This window comes from Canis aureus, chromosome 4 (assembly GCF_053574225.1).
Source record: "Canis aureus isolate CA01 chromosome 4, VMU_Caureus_v.1.0, whole genome shotgun sequence".
NCBI lineage: Eukaryota > Metazoa > Chordata > Mammalia > Carnivora > Canidae > Canis > Canis aureus.
In genome coordinates, this window is record NC_135614.1 from 6506660 (window position 1) to 6531699 (window position 25040).

Sequence of the window (25040 nt, forward strand, 5' to 3'; positions counted from 1 at the left end):
TGCTCCTTGAAATAAGCACCCCTCCTCCTTCCAGCCAATGATTTTAAAGTCCTACCACCTCGGGCTCTACATACAGTGGGAGCTCAAATATTCAGTGGAAAGGAACAAGCATCTCCTGTTACATCCATACAATTCTGCAGGGTAGGGATTACTACCCTCCTTTCCTGAAGATGAGTGATGAGCCCCCCGTCTCACGGTGAGACTTCTGCTGTCAGCTCCTTCCGGGCTGCCTCATCTACCTGGGAGTCAGCCCCAAGTGTTGTTGGGCCCACAAGGACCCACCCGTGACGTGCCCTTGCTGTAGTCAAGATGCACAGCAGATCCAAGAGGCTGTGAACAGGCCCCAGAGGCTGGAGGGAATTGCAGGGAATGTTCCTGGATATCTGGTGTGCATAAACCCTGGCCCACCTAGTTATAGCTGGGACCGAATGTCACTCACTAAGGGGATGACTATTGCAGCCCTGCTGTGTGTTGGAGGAAACCCATTGAGAGGGCCTGAAACATGCCCTCAGAACTGCCCCAGGGGCCAGGGGCCAGGGGTCAGAGACTAGCTCCTAGGAAGTGCCCTTGTCTTTAGAGCGAGGTTCAACTTCTAGAGTCGTGTCCCTCAGCACTGGCTTCCCGTCCTTGCTCCTGGCCCGGCCAGCCCCCAGGCCATCCTCTGCCTGCAGTCCCCCCTCATCTGTAGCAGGCTCTCCTGCGCACCTGAACGCAGCGTCGGCTTCTTCCTGAAGTGGTTTCCTCTTTTATTTGCAGTTGAAAACCATGACCGCGAAAGTGACTTCCACAGGCCACTGAAATAGGCACTTGCATAATGGCATTGGGGGCAGTGTTTTGGGGAACGGGAGGGGGTGGCTGTGCTTCACTGGTTGTGAGATGCACTTTGGTGGCAGTGAGACAGTCTCTCCAGGTCCTCTCAAGCTTGGGGACAAGAAGGTATCTTCTGGGTGGGAAGTGCCTTTAAAAACCTGCCCTGGCTCATTCACCTCATGCTGCTGACCATGTGCTCCTTCCCTCTGCCCAAGGGAGGGTTTTGACATCTTCAGGTGCCTCTTTATATGCAAGATAGAAAGGAAAAGAAAGTTCGTGTATTTGGCTGACTCACTGTCAAGGTGAAGCATATGGACGCTGGAGTCAAAAGTCAGACCCAGTGTACAAATCCCAGCACCTGCAGCACCTGCTAGCTTTATAACCTGGGGTGTGTTCTTTGACCTGCCTCCGTTTCCCCATGGTAAACGCGATTGCCACGAGGAGCAAATGGGTTAAGACACGTACAGCCTTTGAGACCATGCCCAGCCCCGTACTGCTCATGCTGCTGTCTCTCGGCTTCTCTTTCCTGTAGAGACTACTTTGACAACCGCTGGCTGACATTTGTACTTGTCCCCTTCTCAGTAGCCAGCCAGGCTGATTCCCCGGCAACAGGTGTGCCCTGTGCCTTTTCCCCTCCCTGGCACTGAGCAATATCTCTCAAGTTTGCCCACCGCAGGGGTGAACACGGTATCGTAACTGGGGCTGGTGGACAGGCATTTAGCAAACAGCCATCTCGCAGTCACGTGCACTTGGCAGTCGGCTTGTGGGGAGCGGGTGCCAGCGCTTGTGATTTACTGTAGCCCCAAATCACACTCCCCTCCAGCCATCCCACCTGCTGCTTGGCTGAGAAGTCAGGGCTCCAGGTAGGAAGTGACTCAGTATCCCGTGGGACACCGAGAGCTCACGGACTTCCCACCTGTGGCCGCTGTGTAGCAGCCAGTGTTGCCGGGTCCCTGCACGCAGCTCGCCACTCGGCGAGCCACAGCAATTCAGGCCACGGTGATTCGAATGATGTTAGGCAGCCAAAGCCATTGAAATACGTTGAAAGCAACTCAGTCAACACCGCGAGCTGATGTTAAACTACAAAATATGGGGCCAGGTTATGTGCCGTGTGCATTTCATCCAAACGAGGTGGCTGGAAAGGAACGCCCCTGGCACATGTCCCCCAGGGTGCCCGTGGTGGCAGCGGCCAGCATCCGCTCCCGGCTCACAAAGCGCAAATGCCAACCTTCCTATCATGGAGTGGGCGCCCCTACCTTGGGCACCTGGGGAGACCTGCTGCAGGTGCAGCTATGCTGTCTGTCTATACCCGCAGGCCTGGGGACCAGCTCCCTGAGCCCAAGCCACCTTGTGCCCCCTCCTAGGCCTGCACAGAGCTGCCTGCGCAGCACTTCACTCAGCTAGGGCCCATAGCCCCTGGAGGCGTCACAATGGCAGGAGCAGAGTGAGAGGTCAAAACGGCCCTGACCTGTGGATGACCTCTGCGGTAGGAAGGCCATCCTGCTGGCAGTATGCAAAGAAACAGCAATAGTGGCGACCACCACCGTCCAGGCCCCAGAGAGCACGAGCTCCTGTGCTGTCACGCGCCTCCCAGCACAGCTGTCTCAGCCTAGCCCCCCAGGGGTGCAGGGTAGGTGTTGTATCCCTTCGACTGGGCAGCTGTCAGCTAAGGGAACTGTCGGAGGTATGAAGGGAGGAAGAGGCGGCGCTGGGATTCAGACCCAGGCCCATCTGATGTCAGAGCTCAGCCCTCTCTCCACCACGACAAGAGGCCTCCTCTCCACTCATGGTGTGCAATGTTCCGATGAGAATCACACAGAATCCTAGGCAAACCTGGAGAAGGTGACCATTCTGGTTACATAATGGGAGGGTTGGCTCCACCATGGGAGCAGACGCCTTGTGCCCCAGGTGTCAGAACTCCGAGTTTCCTACAGCTTCAACACGGGGGTGCTTCTCTCTGCCTACTTGCCCCCTTCCCTGGAGAACAGACACCCTTCATTCCCCCAGAGCCACTGTTTTTCAACACCCGTTTTAAAGTGAGGCACCCTCTCTCTGGGAGATTGCAAAAATTAAATCGTTTTTAAGCAACCAAACAACACTTCTGGGGTTTGTAATAAACTTGTGAAATTTGCGGAACTTGGCGGTTGAGGTTCCCTCTGTCCTGCTTCCCTGGGGCCCCGAGGAGCTTTGAGTTGGCTCCCCGTTCTCTCCAGTTTACCGTTGATCTTGCCAACAGGGGCCAGGCCATTGCATGTTGGACCAAGGAGGCAATGAGTTCTAAAACAATCAAGGGGCTCTAGGAGGCCACGTCTGGTCTGAATTTCTGGCTCTGCCTCCCCTCTGTTATTGTGGGAAAGTCATGCAAGCCATAGGTGGGGGGTGGGGGCTTCCCTCTGCAGAGGCCAACCTGCTGTCTCTGCGGGGTTCCACCGTTGAGGGGGGCACACAGATGGCAGCCAACTTCCCCTGTGTGACCATGCTCTGTCCCCATCAACCAAATGACCCCAGGGAGCCCTGAAGGGTGGCCCACACTTCATTTTATGACACTCTGCTTCCTCTCCTATGCGGAGGCCCTCTCCATTCATGGAAAATGGCAGCAAAGCGATTTCCATGCATCAGCTCTTCCTGGGCCTTGTATCTCCTGGTGGAAGCAGAGTGCACAAGGCTGGGTATGTTTCTGGCTCCTCCAAACTCTCAGCTGGAAACTCAGCTCTGTGTGGTCAGGACTTGGACAGTGTCAAGGGCAGTAGGATGAACATAACTTTATAACTAACCTTCCCGTGCTGTGTAAGGGCCTTTGACACAACAGAGGGAGCCCCCTCTCTCTGCAAGAGGACTTACGGGGAGCAAGGAGCCAAGAAGGTAATGCCCTTATATGTATCTCTTCAGAGAAAACCCCCTGGAGTCTGGGCCAGAGGGCTGGGTGCTGGCCCTATCTGGACCCTTTACCAGCCATGGGTGTTGTACTTTCTCATCATTTATACAGTGGGGAGACTAACGGCACCTGCCTCGTGGAGCTGTCAGGAAGATTAAAAGCACAGGCGCTTAAAGCAGTGGCTGGCACATGCTAAGTGTGTGTTATTTGTATTATGTTATTACAAACAAGAAATGATCTCATGCCCCGTGAGAATCACCGATAAAGGATACCACGGTTTCTCACCGAGTAATGGCCCCCAGAGCTGGCCACATCCTTCCCCAGGACCTGGGAATGTGTTACACTACATGGCTAAGGGGAATGAAGGTTGGGGAAGGAATTCAGGCTGTAAACCAGCTGACTTTAGGAGTGGGAGGCTGTCTTGGATTCTCCAGGTGGACCCAGTGGGGGGGACCCCACAAGGGTCCTTACCAGGGGAGGGGGGCAGAAGAGGAGAGAGCCAGAGGAGGCATGGCCATAGAAGAAAAGTGCAGCAAGGAGTAAGGAGGCCACGAGCCACGGCATGTAGGTGACCTCGAAAAGATGGGAGGGGAGGACACAGGTTCTCCCTAGAGCTCTGAGGAGGAACCCAGCCCCGCCATCCCCCCTCAAATCTAGCCCAGTGAGCCCTGAGTCAGACCTCTATCCTACAGGACTTGTAAGATGACGGATGTATGTTATTTAAGCCGCTAAATACATGGTGATTTGTTTCAGCTGCAGCGGGGAGAGGACACACCAAGCTATTCCTTGTGTGTCCCACGTGCTGCCTTGGTGACTGATCCCAGGTGCTCAGAACTGCCCGTGCTGTGCTTGGACACCCCACGAGCCCGCACTGTGCTAACCCGAGGAGTGTGCGTTTCTCCATCAGCTTGTCCAGGACTGCATGACGCCACCAGCCATCTCACCTCTCCCGGAGCTGCTGGTTAAGACTCCAGGGATGTTTTTCATCAATGAAGACTTTAGGTTCTCTTAGGATTGGGAGGCAGCTGGCCTTCGTGGCCTGCAGCATTCGGGCTGCTCCTGTGGCGGACACAGCTCCAGTGGGTTCGGGATTCTTCCCACGTTCCTGGACCACCACCAGTGCTCAAGGCTGGGCTTCTGCCTCCCACACGATTCCTTCGCTTTCAGACAACCATCAGTAGCAACACAAGCGTAAACGCAAAGTGGATGGTCCCGTGAATCCACCACCCTCCAGATCACTCCCTCTGGTGATATCAGACGCTGATGTTCTGGAAAGACTTCCATCCACACGGGGGACGCCGAGGTCTCCCTCTGGGGGCTCATCATCCTCAGAAACTCATCCTTCCCTGGGACTCCTTCCTTTCCCCAAACAAGGTTAGGATTTAAGAACTTCTTTCATGGCAACATCTGGCTCATTTCCACCAAGTTCTTGTTTTCTTTCTTTTTTAAATCTCTCATCTAAAGTCCTTTCAGTTTAGTTCAGTTGTATCCCCCCAGCCCCCCACTCCTACCCCATCCCCTTTCTTGTTCTTCTGGCCTTTGGAGATAGTGAAGCAGAGGCGTGGGGACTCATTACCCACAGCTGATGAGTCGGGTTAGAAGTGAAAGCACTGGCTGGGACCCGACTTCTTTATTTCTTTTTGGCCACAGAGCCACAAGGCTGGGTCCCCAGCGAGCCGCCTGGGGACATCTTGTTGCACCATCTGCCTGCCCCCACCCGCCCTACCAACCGCCAGGCTCTGATTGTTGTCATTGCCGATTTTTTTTTTTTTAATGTTTTTGTTGGTTTTATAAATTCGCTAGCTCTGTACTTAACAGACCTGGCTTGCTAGCAGAAAAGCAAAACCAGGGCAAGGAGAACAAAGGAAGAGAGGCTGGCGGAAGGCTGGTCCACACTTAGCAAGGCCACTGCACGCTCGTGCTTGGGAGGGGTTGCTGGCCAATCCTTAAAACGCATCTGAAAACTTCTCATGGCCTAAGGGTTTCAAATACCCACACTTCCTGCTCCTTGGAGAGGGTATGCACAGAATGTGAGTGACTCACCAGCGGTGGTTTTCAAACGTGTCTGTCATAAGGAGGTAGCATCAAAAGCCCATCCTGTTTCAGATGTTATTTTTTCCACTCTCAGCTATGCAGAGTATAAAAGCTCAACGCTGAAAACCAGTGTTTGTTTTGAGTGCAGAAAGTGAAGGGCGAATTAATTGTACTGCAGCAAGTAAGAACCCAACTCTCAAGCAAAAAAAAAAAAAAAAAGAAAAAAAGAAAAAAGACATGTAAACAGTGTGTAGATGGAGTTTCAAAGCCCTTGTCTTAGAAAAGTTTAATTATATTTCAACTAAAGCCAAACTGTCAAAACATGGGAGGGCGATCTGCCTGCTTTGAAAACGCATTAGCCTTCTTATGTAAAAGCCTATAATTGATCTCCTCGCCCGAAACTAGAGATGTGCAAAGAGGGGATGGCCTCTTAGAGCTGCTCAGACGGCACTTCCCTATCGACCACGTGCGACTCTTCAGAGCCCCGCTGGTGAAGTAGGAAATTGGAGAGCAGAACAAAGCCAAGCATAAAATGCTCCGTGAACGGAAAGGGTTTAAAATATCAGGCCTGGTCTGTGCAATGTGTAGGCCCAGGGCACTGTTGATGATCGTTTACATAGAGGAAACCCCCGGGGGCAGGGGCGCCCGGGCGGCTCAGTGGTGGAACGGCCGACTCTTGGTTTCGGCTGCGGTTTATGATATCAGGGTCATGGGATCGAGTCCCCCATTGGGCTCCTTGCGGGATGTGGAGCCTGCTTGAGACTCTCTCTCTCCCTCTGGCCCTCCCCCACTCCCCTCTATAAAAACAACAACAATAAAACACACAGAAGAAACCGTGGGAGAGCTCCTCACAGTCCAGAAAGCACATTAGAGGTAAGAGCAGGCTGCACCTTCTTCCTCCTGAGAAGCAGGGATGTGTCGGCACTGCCCGGGGCCTGGGGCCTCTCTCCTCCATACGGACCACTCCCAGCCCAGCCAGGGCTGGTTTGGGGGTTGCTTCTCTTCTTCTAGACTCCACTTGGCCTCTTACCCCAGGAAGGAACTCCGGAGGGTTGAGGCTTTGCCCTCCTCATCTCACTTCCCATTCCCAGATCTCCTTCAGTGATCTTCTAGAACTTTCTGGTTGCCCTGGCAGACATTTTTTTTTTCTTTTCAGAAAGTCTCAGCAATTTTTTTTTAATTTATTTTTTTTTTATTTTTATTTTATTTTTATTTATTTATGATAGTCACAGAGAGAGAGAGAGAGGCAGAGACATAGTCAGAGGGAGAAGCAGGCTCCATGCACCGGGAGCCCGATGTGGGATTCGATCCCGGGTCTCCAGAATCGCGCCCTGGGCCAATGGCAGGCGCCAAACCGCTGCGCCACCCAGGGATCCCTTGTTTTTAATTTAAACATTTTTTTTTTGACAACCTTTAGGGGCAGCTCAGTCGATCAAGCGTCCAACTCTCACTGTCAGCTCAGGTCATGATCTCAGAGTCGTGGGATGGAGCCCCGCGGCAGGCTCCACGCTCAGCAGACATTCTGATCTTACTCTTTTGATGTCAGAGAGTTCTCTATATTCAGAAACCATTCTCAAACAGAATCACACTTGCGCTAAGGGAAAGTTAACGAACGATGTCAGCCATAGGACACATATTTCGGGTTGGGCTGGATTACGCATCAAAATAGACCATGATAGGAACAGCAGTAGCAAAACGGCTGGGAATTACTGGACTAAGGCTTGCATTCTCGTAAGTAGCCACCATCCTTCCTCCTCCTCCTTCTCCTCCTCCTCCTCCTCCTCCTCCTCCTCCTGGTGAGCAGCAGGCCCGGCCTGCGATCATCTCTGTCACTTTCCCCTTGGATATTGATGGTTTCAAACAAGCCTCGGTACCTACAATGTGGATGCTTCTGTGATTAGAACCCTGTTTTTTTTCATCCTGCTGATACATGGAGGCCACTTGTCCCTTTCTTTCTCCTGGTTTTGCTGCTCTTCCCCCAAGTGTGATGCATCCCATGTAACCCACTGCCGGATAGAGTGGACTTCTTTGGTTTATGGTCTGGGACTCTCTGTTGACCTGGGAAAAGAGTTGCCAGATAAAACACAGGATGCCCAGTTAAATGTGAATTTCAGATCAACAATGAATCATTTTCAGTGCAAATAGGCCCTAAATACTATGTTAAGATAAGTATGTCCCATGAAATATTTAGGACATATTTATGCTGAACAATTATGTACCGCTTGTTTGAAGCCCACATTTAACTGGGCACACTGTATTTTTGTTTGCTAAATCTGGTAGCTCTCCCAGAATCCCTTGTGTGCTAAGTGAATGTGGCCTCCACCAGCTATGTGAGGGGGCAGGTTCTAATCCAGATCAGAGCCTGGTGGGGCTGTGTTTTCCCTGTGAGGCCCTAGGGAAGACAACCCACTGGGCCAGATATTCTCTTGTTGCTTTCTCCTTGGCCCTGCTCTGTGCCGAGGGGAGCACTGTCTATACCTCTGTCGTGGCATGAGTGCAATTAGTCAAGTTTCTAGACCTAAGAGCTTCTGGTTGAGACCATGTTGGTTTATCTGTAGGCCTGGCACATAGCAGGTACTCAATATGGGCAAACAGAGCTGGTGGCCTGGGAAGGAGAAGGTGGTACTAAGCTCCCCAGGCCATGCCTGGACACTAGAGTCATCTTTTTGACCACCTCCAAATGACCGGGAAGCCAGCAGAAGCCACCATGCAGCTCACATAATGATAGCTTTCTCTTTTCTTACTCCAAACAGTTTGGATTCTTTAAAAAAAAAAAAAAAATGCTTTCGGGAAGCAACAGAGGGTGTGCAGGAAACTCAGAAAGCAGCCGCCAATGGAAAACAGGAAAAGAGTGTCTCTAATTAAAAGCAACTCCCAGCTCCATCTGCAGCAATGGGAGCCCAGCTGAGGAAGAAGGCTGTGGCCCTCGCCAGCCAGCACTGGGGGCAGGTAGCCTGGACAGACTCTGAGAAGGAGCACTTGGGGACCCCTCAGAGAGGAGTGTCTACACATGACGTCTTCACCCCTAGACCTACACAAGTTCCTTCCTTCCCCCACCCCTCCCTGAAGCCGATGCTGGGCTCCAGGCTGGGTGCTCAGACACAGAGTATACATAGCTTAGGACGGCTCAGAGCCACCCTCTGTTTCTTTCATCTTAGATAGAAAAGTCCCCTTTCAAGAACTCCAAGAAATGCTCTCAGCACAAGGCATTTACTGTTGAGGACCATAGTCAGGTTCTGTATTTCCAAGATATTTGCACAATAACATACATATCAGAGCATGGCCATGCTATGTGCCAGGTTAGCAGCATCATATTTATTTTTTAGATCCAAGAGAAAGCCCAGAGATGGTGAACAATTGGCCTATGGTCACACAGCAAGCTGTTCATTCACATAATATATGAGTGGTAGGTATCATTGAAGCATTAGAGGAAGGAAAATGAAAAAGATATCATTCCTGGTAAAATGGGCAGGAAGGCAGGTACATCTCAAGCCAACAGGAATTCAGTGGGGAAAGGGACAGGGTGTCAGTGGGCCAGGGGGATGAATCACACCAAGAGGAGGCAGAGAGTAATTTTGCTGGGCAGGGAGCCATGAAGGAATATGGACAACCATGGTGCCAAGGTTACAGGCCAGAGCTGGGGTGTCTGGTGCTGAGCCTGAGCCTCTGGATCACAGTTCTGAGACATCAGGTGAGTCATGGTGTCAGAGAGTCAGCTGGCCTGTGGCCACGTGGTGTGGACAGAGGAGCAGTTGGGAGGCCCAAGCCTAGTATTGCCTCTGACATTAGTGAGATTGGACAGGTCACTTCACTTCTTGGGGCCCTCACCTGGCTTTCTTACCTGAAACCAATGAGGGGACTGGATTTGATCATTTTTTCCACTAAGCTCTTTCTCTAAGAGCGCTGATGTTGCAGAATTTTCTGTGAAGCCCCAGACCACAGCATTGACCCAACAAATCCAGGCCCATGGAGATGATTGGGCAATAGCTCTGGAGATGTTTACTGAGCACCTACTATGTGCTGGGCTGCGGTGGGATCGGTCCATTGACAGAGGCTGTAGAAAACGAGCTGCAGAAGGTGTTCCTTGGGGCTTGCTGCTCCTTGAACACTTACTTGCTCACCATCTCTGCTGATCACCGGGGAACACAAAAAGGATTTCTGGGTAGTTGCAGACATAAAGCCTCAGCAAGTTCTAACTTTGATCTTAGCCAGGTTGTATTCAGCAGCCCCAGTGCGCTCAGCAACTCCTTAGGGTGTGGGAACCAATTTTAAACAGATCAGTGTAAGTAGTTCCCTCCTGAAGAGGTTTGTTCAAAGACTGTGGCCAAGGACTTAGAGCAACACCAGAAAAGACAGAAAAGACAGGCTCCACCGCCAGACTGTCAAGCCATTTCTCAGGACTAGTGAGTATACACAACCACCCAAAGAGGTCCTTATGAAGGGGAGCACCCAGGAAAACCAATGGTGGTCAGGAAAGAGTAGGTGAAACAGGCTTTCCTATGCTGATAGGTGATGCTAGAGACCCAGGGGAGAACTTAGGCCTCTAGGGAAAATGCAAGGGTTAGACCCAGGGTCATGGGCAGAACAGGGGAGGCCAGGAGGCCAGTGCCCATGGCGAGGCTGAACCCTGCAGGAGAGGCTGGGGACTCTTCTTATTTGGTACATTAAAATGCTAGATCATGACTCAATCCCTCATGGTCAGAAGAGATGACTAGGGGACTTGGCCTCCTGTTGGCCTGGACAATCCCGCCCCTGCCATTATTCTAGCATAACTAAATACTCTGCCTTCTACTCTCAAAAGCACACTTGTTTGAGCAACATAGTCTATATAGAGCTGAACCAAATGACCACTTTGAAAGGCCAGGTGACTAGAATAGGGGAGATGAGCTTCTGGAAGAATAAACCGAGGTGCCACTACATGACCAAGAACTGGCCCTCTTCAATGCAACCATTTCTTTCCAAAATGCTCCAAGTGCTTCTCAGTTAGGGCTATTTGTCATCAGGCCATAGCACTTCCCAATGCCAGGTTTACACCAAAGTGCTGGCCCTCAGAACAAAGATTATTTAGGCCCAAAGCAGCCAGGTAGCAATTTGGAGGCCGTCCTTGATTCTGTCTCTCCAGACATGACCCTCTGTCCCTCCTTAAGCATCCATTCCCTTCATTCCATAGCTTGAAAACTGAGCATTGTGAAGAATACATCGTATTAGGACAGAGCTGTGCAGAGCTGTTTCAGAATAATCACATTCAGGGGGAGGTCAGGGGGCAGAGCTCAGACAGAGCTCCAGCCCTGCTACACAGGCTGGATGACTGAATGCCTGGGTTTCTCATGAGTCAAATGGATTTAAGGTTTGTGTAAGCAAATAAAATAATTACTAATGGCAAAACTTAAGCTGTGACAGTAGGTTAGTTAGTGATGAAGCTGTTTGTGCACCTGAGGCCTTCCTAAGGCACTTAAAGTCACCTCTATGTGCTCTCCTCCCTCTGCTGACAGGGCTGGCTCTGACCCCACAAGTTCAGAGTCACTAGACACAGACGCCCAGAATCCCAAAGCACTGACTGAATCTGCCCATGTGTCTCAGCAGTGGATTTCAGCACTTTCTCTTCTCCCTGTGTCCACAGATCTGAACCAGCCTGGAGAAAAAGATGTGCCTGTGAGCCTCATGATGGGAAGGGCCTTTGTCACGCGGAGTTCTAAGCTCGGTGGCCAATACTATTCCATGCCCTGGGGTTACAGCCGTCTGACCTCTCGCTGCCCTAATTATACTCTAGAAGAACGACAGCTCCTTCTAGACATCCAGCCACTAAACAATCAGATAATGTAAGTTGGGGAGTCCTGAGTGTGTGAGCAGAAGGGAAGCAGAACCAGCAGACTGCAGGCTGGAGCATCTGTCTTAGACATGATTGTTGGGTGATCCCTCTTGATTTAGTCTGATGATTTGTGACAAGCACCTTGCAGGGTAAAGGCCCCAAGGCAGGACCCAGTGGATGTTTGAAGAAGAGTCAAGGCCAGTGGGGCCAGATGTGAGCCAGAGGGGTAGGACGGGAGGCCATGGAATGGGTCGTCTCATCATGGTCATGACTTGGGACTTTTGTGGGACTCTTTCTCTAATTATGATGAGAAGCCATTGGAAGCTTTGATTAGAGTGAAGTCATCTAGTTGACATTCTGAACGAATGCCCATAGCAACTGTGTGAAGCTAGATGGTGGAAGGACAAAAAGTGGAGATGTTTTAGGAGGCTGTTGCACAGTCAGGGTAATGATGCATGGGGTCCAATGATGGCAGTGGGATTGGCAAGAAGGGATTTGGTCCCAGCTCTATTTTGAGAGTAGAGCTTCTAGGATCTTCTGGAAGGTTAGATGTGGGGAGTGAGAGAAAGTGAGAACCACTGGTGATGCCAAGGGTTTTAGCCTTGCCTGTGTGGTGAGTCCATCCATAGAAGTGGGGAGCACTGGGGCAAATTAAGATTTTGGTTTCGGGGATCTTGACTTTGAGATGCTGACTAGACACCCAAGTGGAGATGTTGAGTAGCAATTGTATCTATTTTATAACAAGTGTGATATTAAAAATATTCAACAGTTTCTCCAAAAGTTAAACATAGAATTATCATATGATCTAGCAACTCTACTTCTAAGCATATGCCCCAAAGATCGGAAAGCAGGGACTCAAAGAGATGTTTGTACAACCATGTTCATACCAGTACTATTCACAACAGCCAAGGGATGGAAACACCCAAGTGTCCATCAATAGATGAATGGATCGGGATGCCTGGGTGGCTCAGCAGTTGAGTGTCTATCTCTAGCTCAGAGCGTGATCCCGGGACCCGGGATCAAGTCCCGCATCGGGCTCCCCACAGGGAGCCTGCTTCTCCCTCTGCCTGTGTCTCTGCCTCTCACTCTCTGTCCCTCTCATGAATAAATAAATAAAATCTTAAAAAAATAGGTGAATGGTTCAACAAAATGTGGTACGTATATATAATGGGATATTATTCAATCTTAAGAAGGAAGGAAATTCTGGCCCATGCTGCATCATGGTAGAATCAATGTGATGCTAAGCGAAATAAGCCGGTCACAAGAAGACAAATACTGTATGATTCCACTTATGTGAGGGACCTAGAATAGGCAAATTCATAGAGACAGGAAGTAGAATGGTGGTTGCCAGGGGCCGGTGAAGAGGGAATGGGGAATTTACATTTCATGGATGTAGTTTCAGCTTGGGAATATGAAAAAGTTCTAGAGAAACCTGATGGTGATGGTTGCCCAGCAATGTGAATATCCTTAATGGCACCAAAATGTACTGTTAAAAATGGTTAAAATGGTCAATTTTAAGTTATATGCATTTTCTGCAATAAAAAAAAATTCACTGTGGACAGGGATACCAGCCAGTCGGAATGGGCGCTGGCCACAAAGAATACCCAACGATAGCGGGTGCCCTGCCAGTGCCAGCCCCTGTTAATGAGTATATAGTTGATAGCAGAGGCCCAGGCCTCTGTGTAAACCTGGTGTTAAAACCAGAGCACATGTCAGATCACCTGGGAAGAAAGTGTAGGTGGTGGGACAGGGGAGCAGCGCCAAAACCTAAAGGAGACACCCCAACTTCTCCATGATCAAAGCTCAAGAACATAAAGCTCTAAAACGAAGCTGCTGGCTGGCAAATAGGAGATGCTACTCTCCTCTAATGGGACACATTCACGATGAAGTGCATTGATTCCCACACCATGTGCTGCTCCTTCAGCTAAACGCACATTCTTCCTTCCACCTGTGTGCACTGGCATCCTCTTTGAGCCATCCCCCCTCCTTGCCATCTGCACAGTTGGTTGCCAATATACTCAGTTGCTACAACTGAAAGAAGCCACAGCCTCCTCTTGCCTCCTGGTCTCAGAAGGTTGGCAGAAATGGTACCCCGCGGAGGCGAGGTCAGGGCAGGACCGTGTTCCTGAGACTCAGTGCCCTGGGAGGACCATGAGGAGGTGCAGAGTGCAATTCCAGAGATGGGGACCCGCAGAGTGAGGACAGATCCGAGCGGTCAGGATTCAGAGAGAAGAGCTCATGTCACATGTAATGAGGAACCAGGGCAGGGCAGGAAGAGGAGTGGGCACTGCCTCAGAGCTGGCGAGTCGGTGAGCGTGTGTTTCTGCCCAACACCCTTCTGTTCCTGTCCCAGAGAATTCTGAAATACAGAACAGAGCAGCCGATGCTCCTGGGCTGGCCTCCCTGTCTCCCATCCACCCACCCCAACCCAGGCACTGAGAGGGACAGTCCCTGCCCTCGGCCTTGGGTGCGCGAGTCAAACCTTCCTGCTATATAGTTGACGTTATGACGTCCTACTCCCACATTTGCCACCTCTGTGCTTTGCGCTTGGCCTGCCTTTTAGATCTCCCTCCTCTGCCTCATATCTTGCCCACAACTCTCCTGCCAAATGAGCTTTTTCCTGCTCAACACTCACAATCCTGAGCTTTCCACGTCTTTGCTCTAGCTCTGCCTTGCAGTGGGAACACTTGATTTCCTTCATCCCTTGTATCAACGGCGGCCAAGTCCTACTTGTGGTGGTGGCTTGACTGTGAGGTTAATAAATTTGAAGGGTCAGGACCCCCCACACGTGCAACATCCCTTCTGCGGACTTGGAGGCGCTGGAGCTATCAGGTCACTTGGGTGTATGTTTTGCAAAATTGGCAAAAGCAGGGTAAGTAGGTTAAGGTTTTTGTCTTTTTTTTCCACCTTAACTTTCCCTCCACGTGCTTCATTAGTTTCTTAGGGTGTTGAAGTGGTTTTGAGCATCTTGCGGATCTGGCTAAGGGAACAGTGAGTTGGGGAGACACTTAATTTGGCTTTAGTAAGATATTTATGCAGTTTGCAGTCTCCTCAGCATACATTAAGGTATTACTCACTGTTCTGGTATAGAAATGGCTCCCACGAATACCCCTACAGGCCCTGTGCTGGCTCCTGTGGCATTGCCATGTGGAGGTGCAGGGCCTGGGCGCATACCCAGTGTATGTAGATCCTGCGGCATCCGCATCCAGAAGCAGATCGATAGCACAGCAGAAGCAGAATTTGCAATGTGTGAAGCCAGAATCTGGACTGCAGAGAGTTCTTTCAGTTATCAGATGTGTAAAATCATATGGAGAAAATTCTGGTTTTGCTGACACCTAGTCAAAAGGAAAGCATTCTCCTGTCAGGAATATATCCGGGGTTGCAGCAAATACAATTATGAATGCACACAGCTGACGTATGGAGGCAAGGGGGGCATTTGGGAGCCAGTGATGATTGACACATGTGGGGCTATGGAGCCCTTAGGGGATGGTGGTTGTGTGTGTGTGGGGGGGGATGGGGGAGGTCTCTGTTGCTTAATATATATATGTAAAGTACATGTATGTGTGTGAGCTCCGTAACAGGTAAACCTATATTTTCTATATGTCTAGATGAGGAGATCTAGATGTATATATGCTACAAACTTTATTTCCCAACAATGAGGAAGTCAAGGGGTACCTGATGGTTTGGTTGTCACAGGGGTTACAGAATTTGGGATTCTTGGGTCAATCCATTAACAAGCAGAGTTTCCCGTGTCCCTACCCCGGGCAGTTTCCAGGGATAGTTGGATCTTTCCTAGGTCTTCAGAAGGGGCTTACAAGTGAGGATAAGAGGGAGTCACTGTCATTGTCCCAGGCAACAGCCCCTTGAGCAGTGAGGGTGGAAGAACAGAATGGACTTGGCCTAGAGCTCTGTGAATGGGGTCACGGGACCCGGAGCACACTGAAAGAGGCAAGAAGCAAGCAGCACGCCATACACATGGACTCAAAGGCAGATCTGCTGCCATGTTCAGGAGCATCTCGCCCTTGTGGGGGCTGGCTGTGAGGCAGGAAGCCACAGAAAATGATGAGGGAGGAGCACGCATGTCGGGAGGCCATCAAGCCTGAGCCCCAGCATCCCAAGCCTCTATAAGTAGGGAGAAGATTGGAAAGATTTTAGCTTTCGAAAGCTGTCAATCTGGCCAAATGCTGGTCTGGCGGAACGGTTGAAAAATTACGTTAAAATTCAAATAAGAATGAAGCATTGGAGTCACAAGTCTAGTTTTTATTGAAATTATGCTCCCAGATCTCTGTGAATCAATCCAAAACATAATTAATACTGTTTTTATTTTACTTGTTTTAACGACAGAGGATACGTTTTGATTGTAAGGGTACACACACATACATGCTCACATGCACACGCCTTGAGTGCTCGCATAGTACAATATATCCACCTATATTTGCCATCCAGGAGTAACGGGAAAGGGGAGAAATAGCCCCAAGTTGGTGCTGTCAGGTGAAGGTAGTGAGTGACTGTACTCCAGCTGTGAGGAGCCTCTGAGCCCTGGCCCCACAGTGCCCTGGCCTGGGGGATGTGCGGGGACCCCAGCCCACCTCTCCACTACCTTATAAACCCGACACACCTCTTCTCCCCCCTCCCTTAGAGTATGTAAGCTCCAGCCCTAGAGTGTCATCCGTCTCTCCCTCCCCCTCTCCCTCTCTCTCGTCAGCCCTCCCAGACATGTATCCCACCTTCCTGTTGGTTTTGACAAATGCAGGCCCAGCATTTATACCTGCTTCTCATTTGGAAGGAAGGAGGGGACATGCGAGAGAAGGCTATTAAGATCTAAGTGGTCATGGAATAGGAGCAGAGCTTCAAAAGAGTGACATGGATGAGGCGGAAAGAAAGAGAGCATGTTGGGGGTCTGAGCAGCTAGGGTGTCAATCTCTGGGAGTCCTGGAGCACTGCAGGCCCTGGGGAGTGACAGGGAGTTTGCTTGTGGCGTAGTTGCCTTTCATCAACTTCTTCAGGGCAGTGATCTGTGAATGCTGCTCTGTCCAGCCTGGCAAAGAGCTGGCAGGGACTGTGTTTCCGATTATGCTAACACATGCAGCTTCGGACTGGACTCAGGGCGGAACCCCAGGAAGGAGGACCCAGGGACCCAATGACCCTGGGATACCATCCGGAGCTGTAGTGTCCTGGAACTGTCTCTCCCTGGGTCTGGGATTCCTAATCTGAGCCTAGAGAATATCCTTCTCTTAGGCCTGGCTTTGTCCTGGGTGAACTTCTGTACCTCATCCTTGGTAAATTAAGACCAAGGGGCACCTGGGTGGCTCAGTTAAGTGTCTGCCTTTGGCTCAGGTCATGATCCTCAGGCCCTGGAATCGAGCAGGGAGCCTGCTTCTCCCTTTCCTTCCTGCTTGAGCTATCTTGACCCATAGCTCTCTCTCTCTCTCTCAAATAAATAAATAAAATCTTTAAAAAAACCCAGGACCAAAGTGGGTCACCCCTGACCCCTCCATAGCCTGACTCCTTAGCCACCCAAGCAAGAACCCAAGAATAGTGGTGGGGAGCATCCTTGCAGGGGAGTGGGGGACACTCTTAGAACACCAACTTATGGTTAGATGTATGGGGTTTTTGTCATGTGCTCCCAGGATCCATTTTCAGGGCTCATGAGAAGACGATCTGCAGTTAACATAGCAGGTCCTTAGCAGAAGTTCCTGTACATTTGGCCCCTGTGCATTTTTTCTTAAGCTTTTAAAAATGAAAATCACAGCTTTCAGCTCGGCTGTGCTATGAGCTGCCATCCTACTTGTCGGGGCTGGGAGGGCAGCCTCTCTGAGCCGCATAAGCCTGGGGCGCTTCCCTGGGGCTGACTGGGTTTCCAGGAAGAGCCAGGGTGCCCCGGGTCACCTTCATATTGAGGTCAGTGACCTTGGACACCATCTAGGCAAAGGCTTTCAAGCTTTTCCTGGTGGCCGAGCTCTTCCTGACATGAAATCCAACGAGGAACTCCAATACCTAAAGCAGATGAAAGAGGATCTGCTGTCCTTGGAGATGAGGAGGGTTCTCAGAAGTGAAGGGTGAACCACGCCCCCTCAGGGGCTCCCGAGGTGACTCTGCCAAGTCCAGGGCTCTGTGGAATGTGGTTTGCGGGAAATACTAGAGCCCTGCTCTTGGAGTGCCCCCAACGCCGCCGTCAAGGTCTGCAAGTTCAGCCTAACGTCAGAAAGAATCCGCCGACGATTCCAGGGCGTGGCCTGGAAAACCAGAGAGATGCCACCACCCCGGCCACCACCCCGCAGGCAGAGCTCTTGTCCCCAAGTCTCCAAGAACCCTCCCGGCCTGGCCGCCTGCAAGGCCCCACCGGCTCCCCCGTCCGGGGCTCTCAGCCTCCTCCTGCTTCTCACGGTCCAGGCGGGAAGGCCCGTTCCCCTGGGTCTGCGCAGTCTACCAAGGAACAGCCAAGTACCCGGATGGCCGTCTTTGTGACATGGAACTTGCTGTCACCCATGAGGAGGTCGCAAAGCGCCAGGGAATGGGAGTGGAGGTGGGGGGCTGAGAGCCCACTTGTCCCCCAAGCATGCGGTTCCCAAGGATGCAGTGGGGATGAGGGAAGAGCTGTGCGGTGCAACTGGATGAAACCTTTCCAGAAATGGGGACTGCGGCTTTTTTTTTAGGAGATGGGCAGAGAAAGAGAGAGAATCCCAAGCAGGCTCCACAGTCAGTGCAGAGCCCCACATGGGGCTTGATCTCACGACCCTGAGATCATGACCTGAGTTGAAATCAGGAGTCCACCAACCGAGCTACCCAGGCACCTGGGAAACTGCTACTTTTGAGGCAGTTCCTTGCACTGTGCTGATTTGCTTCACCTCCCTTCCCAGTGGCATCTGAGAAAGATGTGCTCTTGGAAGCTACTTTCCAATTCAAAATATAAAATTATTTTAGAAGATAGTTTCGAATTTTTACCTGTTTACGTCATGCAGCTAGACCAAGTTTAGCACCCAGATAGCAAGATGCATTACTTACAAAGAGAAAGTGCCAGATGGTGGTCATGGTTCATGTCCACTGACCTTGACTCATGACATCATAGAAGTGATTGGAAGATCCAGGGGGTCGAAAATTGCCATTGTGGTCCACTGTCCAGAGAAGGGGAGGAGAATATAAAGTGGAGAGAGAAGGAAAGAGAAAGAGTAGAACACCCACATTTTCTGATCACCTGCTACGTGCCAGACACATCACACTTATTATTATTATTATTTGTACCACAGTTAATTCACACAACCACTCTAAGGGGTAGGAATTACTCTGCTCATTTTACAAACCAAACGAAGAAGTAGATGCAGAATGGTACGGTTTGTCAAGGTCACACAGCAAAGCCCTGTCCTTGAAGCGTCACAAAGGGGAGGGGCATGAAGAGGCCAATGGGAAGAATGGAAGGGAGAGAATGTGGCTGTAAGCATTTACTGGAAACATTTCAGAGGGGCCATATACTCAGGCCTGAGGAGAGTCATCGAATCCCAGCCCTTCTAGAGAGGAGGGCTGCTGGGACGTGCCTGCTCATGGTCAGGCTACGTGTGAGTGACCAAGTATTAGGAGTTTTGAGATTTTTGACCCTCTACTGATGCCACCAATCTTCTGTTGCCTATGTGTTTCCCTGCCTCTGTGTCTTCCAGGCTTTTCTGCTACTGGTACCTAGGATTGAATGCAAGAGGTTTGGAACTTTCCAGAAAAGAATATTGTTGTGTATCACAGAGAGGGTACAAGAGGAAGCTTTCGGATCGGACAGACTCAGGTAAGCCCTGGCTCTGTCATGACTGTGTGACTTTCGGGCAAATTACTGAACTCCTAGCTTCGATTTTTCTCAACCATGAAATGGGGATAATAATAGTATCTCACTCATAGGGCTGTTTTAAGGACAAATGAGGTAATGTATGTAAAACACTTAGCACCAAATCTGGCACATATTAAATGCTCAGTGTCCACTGGCTTTTATTATTTTTAGTATGTCCCAGTTAAACAGCCATGATCTAAGAAGCATCACAACAATAGAAGTTTCTAGAAAAGCAGCTCCAGTTTGGGAGGTTTTTTTGCTCAAATGTGTGCCCTGTCCTTGGCCAGTCTCCACATATAGCATATGGGGGTGGTGGCAGGGGAAGAGCTGGTTTGGGGAAGCCAGCAGGGCTGGCTCCAAGAGGAAACAGTACTTAAGTGGTACCATCTAAAATCCTGGGGTACAGAGAGATTTTAGGCAAGCTCTTCTGGAACTCGGCTGTCCCCTTCCTACAAAAGAGTGTTATATTCCCTGGCGCAAGACGGTGCCTCACATTTCAGCGAGATCCATTTGTTTGGAGCTTCAAAGTCTTTGGAGGCTTCAAGAAGGTCTGGGAAGTAATGCCTTAAGCCATTGTCACCTGCATCATATAGCTCACATGTAGCTGCCCCACCCCCACCCCCCCGCCACCCATCCTATGGCCTATATAAACAGTGAGCACCTGCTTATAAATGGGAACTTTTTTTTAAAGATTTATTTATTTATTCATGAGAGACACAGAGAGAGACAGAGACATAGGCAGAGGGAGAAGCAGGCTCCCTGCGGGGACCCCGATGTGGGACTCGATCCCAGGGCTCCAGGATCACACCCTGAGCCGAAGGCAGACTCTCAGCCACTGAGCCACCCAGATGCCTCTTGGAACTCTTGGTTTTAGTGAAGGAAGCCTATGGCCCTTGCCCCCTGCTCTGGTGGTTTGCACACATGCGTGCTCCACACCCTGTTCTCTCTCTCCCTTAAACACACACACACACACACACACACACACACACACACACCCCTACATGGAGCACAGAGCAGGAATAGGTGTACAGAACCAATGACCAGACTCACCTGACGGTCCCCACCCAGCTTCATCTCACGAAGACCCATCTACCTGGATCACATGCTTGAGAAGGAAGCTGATGGATCAGCCAATGTTTGGGCAGAAAATGCCATGGGAAGCATCGGGAGAAACCGATGTGTGTGAGTCGCAAGGCTGGGCTCCGGGCACATTACAACACACCCCAGTGTGGTGGCTCTACTCCATCCCTAGATTTTCGTCCCCCGAGGGGTCAGTGGGGTTTGGCTACTCTCACAAAATGGAACTGGTGGAAGCAAAGTGGGCTCCAATTTGGACCTGAGGACTTTTTGATTCTCCTCTATGTAGATGGAAGCTGCTACCAAGCGTCTTCCTTGCCTTCTTCTCCTATTGGCCTTAGCTTCCCTTAATTTACTTCATCTTTGTGGGAAGGATAGAAGGGGACTTGCCAGAGACACCCAAGTGCACCTTCTTCCCAACCAAGCTCTGCCCCATCCTGTATCTTTCTTGTGTATTTAAGTGGTATTTTCTTATGTAACTGTCCTGATCTGCAAATACTCTCGGTATCCTGGATGCACACTTGGCTATATTAAAGCTTCATGTTTCCTGGAGAGTTTGAGACATCAGCTTTTCTGGAATGTCTTTAGACCCACCCCGATCCCCCTCCTTTTTGCCCTTTGTCCCCAAATGTTCTACCTTCAGTAACTTGGATTTGTGTCCTTTTTCTGTCTAGGTGTCTCCAAACCTAGAGGAATCTGCGGATCTGTGAAGGGGTTTTTGTGGTGTTCATGACTCTCCTGCTGTCAGATTTGCAGAAGATAAAACAGAAAAAGGAAAGCGACTCCTCCCTTATATTAAAAATAAATAAGATTTTAAATTTCTATTTAAGAGAGCTTTCCTCTCTTCTCTGAAAATAAGTGCACAATTGTCTTGAAAGCCCTCCAAGCCAAAAATACACAGTACTGATGTTCCCACTCCATTAGGCTCCTTCCCAGAACAAGGATCACTAACCTGGAACGAGCCATCCCTTTGAAATGACGTCAGTGTTTGTGAGTTGGCCACGTGCATTTTCCAGGGGAGGGGCCCACTGCCTTCATGTGAATGTCAAAGGGGTTTTTGACTCAATGAAGATTAAGACTACTGCCCTGGATCAACTTTGACCCTTGTCTTTTACCCCACAGACAATCTGTCCTCAAAGTTCTTTCTCTACAGTGGTCCCCCAGACCCAGCCTCCCTCCCTGCCTGTCCACGTGATGCTAGCTCCCTTATCTCTTGCCCAGAGACATCATGCCACTTCCCTGCTCCCAGTCTGTGTCCCACCTGCAGTCCATTCTGCATGATGCTGCTGGCAGGTTGGTCCTCAGGCGCCCAGGTTTGGGGCAGATTCTCAAACTCTGGGCCTGACTGATGTTTAGGGCAGGGCTCTCTGGTGCCAGCAGCACCAGTCTACTATCAGCTCCCCTCCCAGACTTCTTACTGGACTGGAAAGAGCAGACTGCCCTGGATTTATATGCTGCTTCTGCCTCTTCATAGTTGTGTGGCCTTTGACAGATGATTTAACTTCTCTGAGCCTTGATTTCCTCTTGTGAACATGGGGATGACACGTCTCTATCATCCAGTTTTTGATGAGAATCGAATGGGATAATACCTGGAATACACCCGGCACATGCGAACTCAGTTTCTCCCCTTCTCCTCTCTCCCGTCCCCTGGTTGTGCACAGCTCGAGGATCTGGGATGGGCATTATCAGGCATTATGCCTTCTGAGGCATAGGGAAGTGAGGGGACGGAAGAATTCAAAAAGCAGGGTGGGGGCTGGGGTTCGTTTAGGAGACAGGTTCTGGGGTGGACTTCCAGCTTCACCCTTCTTCCCAGCGTCTGCTGAGATGATCCAATGGGCTTTACCTGAACACAGAGAGAAGCCCAAGGACGGTCTAGAAAGCAGACAGTTGTCCTCTCATATTAATATCCATGCCTCTGAGCAGCCTTTTGTCACAGGATCACTTAGGGTCAAAACTGTCCCAGACTGTGTCTAGACTGTGTTCAGGTTAATGACTGGGGAGAGAAGCCCTCTTGATCTCTTTACTCTCCCCAGGTCCCTCTGCTTCCTTCTATTTGGCATTTTTATTCCAGGTTCGGACCAGAAACAGAGATTGTATTTGCCAGTTGATTTGCAAAAATCACAGTCCACATTATCTCCCACAGATGAACTCCTTAAAACAGGAGTCAATTTTTCCCCTATAAATTGTCTATCAACAACTTTTCTTGTTTCTGTAAAGTGCAGTGAGCTCCTCAGAAGAAAGGTGTTATCTAACCACAAGTTATTATTACTTTTGTCATTATCATTATTTATTAACACAGGGCTCATAAAACAGCAGCAAGTGTGGGAAGCAATTATTTTGTTTGCTTTGCTTACATCTGGGTCTTATGATAGAAAGGTGTGATGTCTCAAAGACCAAGTCACAGGAGGAAAATAAAAGCTCTCTGTGTCTGTATGCCTCCTGTCATCTAAAGGATGTGCAGCCTTCACAGACATTAATTCATTAATTCCCCAAGGTTATAGAGAGACGAGGGCTACTGCTCCCAGTTTTAAGGACAGGGAGAAGTTGATCAACCTTGGAGTCACCACAAGAAAGATCCGTACACTGCAGGACTGACTACCTGAGACCTTTGAGATGTGCTGACAATGTCCTTTCTGGTCGCACAAGACCCCTGAAAAGCTGACACACTTTGTTGGCCAGCACCTGTTGGAAGGGCAGGAATGATCATGTCCCTTCTGACCCCTTCTATGAGGAGGGCTTCCTTCCTCACCCTTCTCTAGACATACTGACAACACATGGTGCCCCTGGCCGCTTCATTGGTCCCCTGCGGCCAGGTTGACGACATCACATGGAAAAGTGCAAGAGCTAAACAAAGCACCAACTGCCCCAATTAACTCAATAGGCATCCATCTTGTAGGTCATAAGAAAGCTCCTGTCTCTCAAGGTTGGGTTTGGAGTTCTTGGACCTTTGGGTCTTTGGGTGGATGCGATCCTTCCTACTCCACCCTGCCAGAATTTGTGATGTGGGATCCCCACATCCATCTGTCAATACACAGTGGTATGACAAGGAGATGTGGTGTGCCACACAGACTATGGATTGGGAGTAGACCTTGGTTTCAACTCACCTCTTCCTAGCTACGTGATTTGGGGCAAAGGATTTTCCAAGCATATTTTACTGGTAAGATGGGAACAATAATATCTTCCTTGTGGACCTGTGAGAATTATTGTTAATACACACATAGCACCAGCCAGAGTTGGAGTGGTGGTAGGAGAGGAGCCTCCTACTGGCGGACGAGAGCTGACCGTCTTTTCCATAGTGTCACGTTGGTAGCTTGAAAATGGCCACGGCAAGAGTGTTTCCTCCATGGAAATCTGCAAATGCTACAAAGCAGGGATTATTTTTTTTTCTCCCCAAGAGCCAATTTATCAGCACACTACAGCATAGTAGGCACTCAATAAATATAACTATTATTAGTAAACTCAGGTAAAACCCATGTTGATTCAAAATGTAGAAATAGAATACATCCATTATATGGAACACAAAATCACTGCTTGTTTTACAAGAAAAGTGATACCACATCTGCCCAAAATTGATCACCCAGAAAGATGAATGTGTGGCCTCCTTTGGTACATGGAGCTTGTCATTTAGATCTATTGCTTTTGCTTATTGAACTTGGGAGCATGTTTTGTGTTGCTTCTAGTAACTCTAGTAATTGTTTGGCTTATAAGAATGTGCTGGCTAAAACCCAAACTGACAGAAGAAAACAAAAAGAGAGTTTTGGAAGTAGTTCTCACTATTTCCCTGAAAAAGACAGCTTGTCAATCAACAAACATCCAATACTGTGCTTGATTCTACAACTGACACAAAAAATTTGCAGAATGATTCCTGACTTTATGACGTTCATAATCTGTAAGGGGTAGCACAGGAGAAGGCTCAGACATGTGAAGGAACATACAGAACAAGTGTCTTTTGCAAACACGCGATATGCTATAATTTGCTTCCACAAAAAGGAAGCTAGAGCTCAGAGAGGTGAAGTTGGTTTTTTCAGGTTATACATCCAGTAAGAAGCAAAGCTGAGATTTGGACTCAGACAATAGATCCTGAAGTCTTCTCAGTAATAATTAGGGAATGAGAGATGATGGCATTATGTGCTGAAATAAAGATGGCTAAATTTTGTATATGGATAATTCGAGAATGGACGTATTAGAAGCTAATTATGTGATCCCGGACAACAAGTGCTAAAAGAACATGTCTGAGCCTTTTCCTGTGCTACCCCTCGCAGATTATGAATGTCATAAAGTCAAGAATCATTCTGCAAATTTCTTATGTTAGTTGTAGAATCATGCACAGTATTGGATGTTTGTTGATTGACAAGCTGTTTTTCTCAGGGAAATAGTGAGAACTACTTCCAAAACTCTCTTTTTGTTTTCTTCTGTCAGTTTGGGTTTTAGCCATCACATTCTTATAACTTGGGATAGTTGAAAGGGTCGGGAATCACCATGAGGATGACAACTATTGTTGGGGAAGCCCCATGGAACACAACACACATAACTCCTTCAATAAGGAAGAGATGAGTGTGCAGCATGGCGGTGGTAGAAGGCCTCTTCTCTGTGTTTGGATCATCCCACAACATTAGTGGAAAGTC

The 25040-nt window shown here is 49.5% G+C and overlaps 1 long non-coding RNA gene across 1 annotated transcript; it reads left to right on the top strand.

Annotated features, from left to right (window-relative positions):
- Positions 1 to 1665: 1665 nt before the first annotated feature.
- On the top strand, positions 1666 to 21237 carry LOC144312108 (uncharacterized). Its single transcript, XR_013377548.1, has 5 exons — positions 1666 to 3881; positions 4439 to 5059; positions 11340 to 11538; positions 19181 to 19299; positions 21090 to 21237. It is a non-coding gene; the product is annotated as an uncharacterized LOC144312108 (long non-coding RNA).
- The last annotated feature ends 3803 nt before the right edge of the window (positions 21238 to 25040 follow it).